Genomic DNA, 6,000 nt, shown 5'->3' on the forward strand with positions numbered 1-6,000 from the left:
CAGTTGTGTGTTTTCAGCACCTCCCACCCAGATTCTGCATATCACTTGAGGTCAGGCTCTGTCCCTCTCATTCTTTCTGGATATCATCTTCCCTTTTATTCATATTTTCAAGTCGCTCCTGAAAAAAGTGGAGGTTCATCTCATCAAGTGGACAGTTGAATGTGGTAACATCCAAGGGTAAAGTACTACTTTAGATAAGAGTGTTACAAGCTGGCCCTTTGCAGACATTTCTAAGCTGGCTTTCCTGACATAAATATGTGATGTGGGCAAGCACACAGTCTTAGGTTTTGTTCCAAAAACCGAGAGGCTACAGCCCTGATTTTAGAGATGCGTATCAGCTCGACTTTCAAGCTGATAGAGAGAGTGCCATGACAAGACAGCAAGCCGCTGAAAGAGCCCTAGCACCGACGGCTTCTCACACCCAGTGGTGGCACCGCACGTGGCAGTGTCCTGTCGAACAGCAGCACCCTGAGGTGATGCCCACACTGTAGGAACGGCAAGTTGTGCTAGGGTTCAGCTGCTCACCTCCTTGCTCAACTGCTCGATCATGCTCTGCTTGCTGCACCTTGGCCTCTTCTTTATACTATCTCCTTTTTATCTTGCTGCATCTTTTTTTTTTTTTTTTTTTTTTTTTTTTTTTTTTTCCATTTTAATTCTGGTTTGTCTTGATTTTACTGGAACTAGCTGTCTTCTGCTGTACTCTCAGACTGAAGGATCTGCTGTACTTCCTTTCTGGTCTCATAGGACCGTTGCTGAAGCTTCTGGCAGAATTTCTTAATTGTAGCTTTTTTTTTTTTTTTCTTTCTCCCAGACTCTACTGAAATAGCTGTTTGACTTTCCAATCAGAGATCCTTCATTACTACCAGGAGCAGGTGGTTCTCATTTCAGAAATTTCAGTCAAGAAACCAAAGCATGTGACATCTTGTGAATCACAGATTCTTGCTTTCTGTCTTGACATTTCTCTTATCTTTCTGAGCTGAAGGCTGATCCTGAAAATGGATAACTAAGTGAAATTGCATACCACGCCACTACAGCCTAGCCAAATAAAATCTAGACAAATGGCTTAGGTGGAGTCAGCACAAAATGCAGAATTAACAAAGATTGCTAGATTTTGGCCTATACAATATTTTTATATTTGTACTGTTCCTTTCCAGATTATAAAAAAATGACATACCCTGACAGCTCCTAATCCCCCTACATCTTACCTATCAGCATAACTCCGTATCTATTTTCTTTTTATGAAGTTAAATCTGAGATGTTATTTGCCATTTCTCAGTCTTTCTTCATACCCGCCTGAGAGATGGAGTGTTGGCCACCCAGATGAGGCCACCAGGCGCTTCAGCTTGTCCAAGGTTTTGGAATTCAAACTGCATAATGTACCGTATCAAAACCTCAAAATCTGTCCACATGGTCTGTAGTGTCATGGGGCATACCAGCTATAACATATATAGGTTTTCCTGTAGCTGTCAGCAGGTTAGGTAAAAGTACACAGTGACTACAGGTCTTTTTGACTTGATTATTCAGACTGGGGACAGGGTGAGAGGGTACAACATGGTCAAATCCGTTTAGTGACACACTGACAGTGAAAGGGGAAATCTCTCAGAATGATTTAAGAAATTAACTTGGGTCCAGCACATGTCTGCATTCTTCTCTTTGTGCTCTTCCCCCCCAGGAAAGAGTGATAACTGCAGTAGTGGAGAGAGTAGACAGAAAGCAAGTTTATGGGGAGTCCTACCTGTCCAGCTATGAATGGTGTGGGGAGGAAAGACTAATGAAAGAGTAGGGAAAAAAAGAAAGTGCAAAGAATGACTGACAGAGAGAAGAAAAGGGGAAACACAGGAAATGGGGAGGCAGGGAGAAAGAAAAGACACTGAAAAAAACAACAACCAAACAAGAGACTACAATAAAAAAAAAGAGTAAGGAAAAAAAGGCAAGAGATCATAAAGAAAACTCATTTTTAAACATACATTGCAAATGTAATCTATGGCAAGAGAGGATATTTGTATTAAACATCTAAGCCTCAAAATCTGAATGCCTTGCACATTTTAAAATATACCTCTGGATGTGGATGTCTTTGGCTAGGGACTGACTATCTTTCTCTTTGGCATTATCTGAATTGAGTGAGCTGAAAGGAGGTTCTGCTGTCTCCAGACAAGTTCATCCCATTTCTATCACTAGCACATCACCTAACAACAATAACTTTACACTTAGCTCACAAAGATAAGCCAGAATATCTCCTTTTGCACCTCGCTGCAGTCCAGATGGGCGGGAATGCAATGCAGTTTCCCTGGCATGCCTGAGCCCATAACAACTGGTTTCTGTCCTACTTAATATCTGAACGCTTTTTACAGTTTCAGTTGGGTTCAAATGACAAAAGCCTGGAGCTTGTGCACATGCTGTCTGAGCAGCCCTTGATAATGTCAGTGCCACAGAATTACAGTCATTATCCATGATCTAAGTAATGCTCTCTTGCTGCCTCCTTGATGGATTCACTGTGAGAGAGAAAACAGCATGTTTATAGGTGCGAGGAGCAATGCTTCCCAAGGATATTTTAGTCTCTCCCACCTTAAGAAACCTGTCCTTGACTCCTCTTGCCCATCCAGGTGCTCTTTCCTCCTTGCTGTGGCTCTGCTCTGTGAGCAGCACGTCTAAAATCATTGCTTACAGGTTTTTTTTTCCTCTTCAGTTCTGACCTAGATCTTCCCTGATTTGGCTTCTGCCCCTTGTGCTCCACTGAATCAGCGTCCCTGGCTTATGACTACCACAAAGTTCAGAACTGGAGGTAAGATGAGTCTTTGGTTTTAATTTTAAACTGTTGCTTCTAAAACACTGCTATATTAAACACAGGAGCTTGTGGGGGAAGGCGAGGAATAGTGCATCTCTCTCAGCAGCTTTCTTATGACTAAGGCTAACAAGGAACAGGCTGTTCTGTCGATGCTGCCTTGCAACCCAAGCTTCCGGAAAGCCCAGTTATCTCCTAAGGGTCTCACAAAAGCCTCTATTGATTTCCTTCTGGCTAATACTTCTGGTCCCTCCTCTGATCTGTCTCCTGCTTTCAAGAGATTTGATCAGGTTACTCTTCGTGCTTTTATTTGGCTTCCACAGTTGTATTTCAGCTTCTTTGTCTTTAATCTTTCTTACAAAGTATTAAGGGATCTTCATTCTCTTTCCAGCATTTTCTGCACATTCAAGAAATAGCTGTTTTGTCACCTTTTCTTCCCTCTCTGTGCTTCGCCTCTGAAGAATCTCACCATAAATAAAATTGCAACAACTTTTTCCGTGCTTATGATTCACCAGTATTTCTCCTTCAGACTTGTCATATTCTTTCAGAGCTAAAATTTTGACTTGTCTCTCTGGCATTAATTGCAATGCTCCTGTCTGGTACTTCCTAAGCCAAGCTAATGCAGCACCCACACTGAGGTATTTTTGGTAATCTTTTTTAACACCACTCCACTAAACACATTTTCCTGCAACTCCTCAGTTTCTGTGTCCCCTTATTATAGATAACTGATTTTAGTTTCCCACATCTGTTACTCCCACCTTGTATAATGTGTTCCCATAGTTCTGAAAGAGGTAGGAAGGAGGTTTGCGTGGGGTCATCAGTCACTGTATCTTAAAAGACCTGGGCAGGTCTCAGCTAGTTGGTGAGTGGAAGCAGACTAAGTCTTGAAAACATCCTGTAAAACTAACTTACCCTATCCTGTATGAACAAAGGGTTCATATTTTTGTTTTGCCTCTGCATTTGAAAAGGTGAATAATATATAATCAAGGCTCTTGGATTTTCCTAAAGACAACTGTATCCGACTGTGAAGGTGCAAGTACAAAAAAGAGGGTCTGACTGCTCTGCACTGGCCAGTGGGGAATAACTGGGAGTAATGAGATTAAACTGAACAAAGGGAAACCACTGAAGGTTGAACATCAGGAAAATATTCTGGCCATGGCTATCAGGCCATGCATGGACTAATTTCCCATGGGAAGTAATGGAAACTCCATCTCTTGAGTAATTTAAAATTAGACCAGATAAATCACTAAAAAACAGAGGACTGGGAACAACCCAGTTGGAACCAGAAGGGGATGAACTAGGTGGTTTTGAAAGACTGTTTTGGTCTCAGTTCCTCGTCTTTTGAAATTAAACAATCTGCCTTGTTTAGGGTCTGGTCATTCGAGACTGCCAGCCCTGCAGCTGCACTGTGTCCTCCTCATCACAGTCAGGCTGAAATGCTGATGTGACTCCGACCGATCATTTTTCTCTGTTGTGGTCGTGTTACAGCTTGAGCTTGCTGGTGTTGCTAGCAGATACCCCTGTGGGCCCGGTTCCTTCCCTTGTTGCAGACCTGGCTGGGGTCTGTCATAAGAGTTTTCTGTCAAAAACCTCCTTTGTTTTGGACTAACTCCTCACTACCTCCCCTGCCTGGTACCCTGTTGGGCTGAGCTCCCCTAGATGGCAGAGCTGAAGCAATTTAAATGTGAACCACTTTATACAGCCTTGCTGTTATGTTACAGGGACTGTCAGCCAACTAACCTCTCAAGAGCTGCTTGCTAGAAACAGCATCTGCTGTCCTGGTTCACTCAACTGCACGTGAGGGGCAGTCCAGCTCCACGTACAGTTAACGGAGGTAGGATTTGGCCCCAGAATTGTATTATTTCCCATAAACGATTCAAGTTTCCAGTTCTCAAAAAGAGCAGGCCAACAACAGTTGTGCAAAAACTTGGAAAACGCGATGAGGCAAGTTCAGGGAAGCTACAAGGGACCTTCTTGTCCATTTACACTTTTTAAGCCTTTTGTTATGTAAAACTGCAGGTTATCCAACTCGGAGCAGTTAGTCCACAGTTTCCCTTTTTCTCCACGCACAGATAGAGTTCTTATCAATTGAAGTCTACTGCAATGCATTTTTTTTGGACTGAAGTGCTGAAGAAAGCTCAACCCAGACTGGGTCACATTTTGAGGATTTCTTTTGACTAAAATCACACGCATAGCTGTCTGCAAATTTAAGGATCTGATAAAAATTGACTTCTGTTATCTCTAGAACTGTTTTCATTTTCTACAGTTTGCTGAAGAGGACAACAGGTCAGGCGCTTTTTTTTGGTGTTGTTTCTTTTTCGGCTGAGTGACTCCATGCAGAATGTTCTTTTTCTCAGCTGGCAAAAGGCTGTATTTTTTGAACTGTTGTTGGATTACCACGGGATGCCTAAGAGTTTCCCATCTTACAATCAGAGACAAAGTAAATAAACTGATAACGGCTGTGGTAGATATACAGATGGAGAAGTGAAATGACTTGGGAAGCGAGATTGATCTGAACTACTTTGAGTCTCCTTTTCTTATATATTTGAACAGGTAAGTTTAGGTAAGTAATGCAATCTGAAACTGGAGCTGCAAGTAGAGCATAGCAAAAAAAAATTATTTTACCTCTTTTGGTAAAAGTTATCAGTTCAGAATCAGGCTCACTTTCTTAGCTCTGAATTTGTATAGCTTCACACTTTATTCCCTGAAGAATTTTCTTCTTTGTATCAGTAATTGTGATCGCTTGCAATAATTATTTTGCTGACCATTTCCTTATTACTCCTTTTATCTGTTATATTTTCCATTCTTTTCATCTCTTGTTCATGAAGTTTTAACACTTCTTATTTCCCCCTCATTTTTGATTGTCTCCAACTCATTTCACGTTTGTTACCTATTCTGTCAGCTTTTGCTTCCTCCCTTTATGTCTTATCTTTATAATTCCTGTATATCTTTTTTTATTATTTTTTTTTATTTTTTTATTCTCCACAGTGTAGCTTTACAGTATCAAATACTCATGTTGCAAAATTTCCCTCATATGAAGATCAACAATAAGTTAGCTGGAAGTCATCCGTATTTCATTATATTTGGCAATGAGAAGTGCAGCTTTTAAAGAGCCTCCACCCTGCAGCTGCATCTCATCATTGATCCATTTAAATGCACTAATCTAGCCAAAACCCAAATGTTTCCCATTACAACCTGTCTCTAAGTGACATCTATGT

The sequence above is a fragment of the Cygnus olor genome, chromosome 2 (assembly GCF_009769625.2).
Source record: "Cygnus olor isolate bCygOlo1 chromosome 2, bCygOlo1.pri.v2, whole genome shotgun sequence".
NCBI classification, from domain to species: domain Eukaryota; kingdom Metazoa; phylum Chordata; class Aves; order Anseriformes; family Anatidae; genus Cygnus; species Cygnus olor.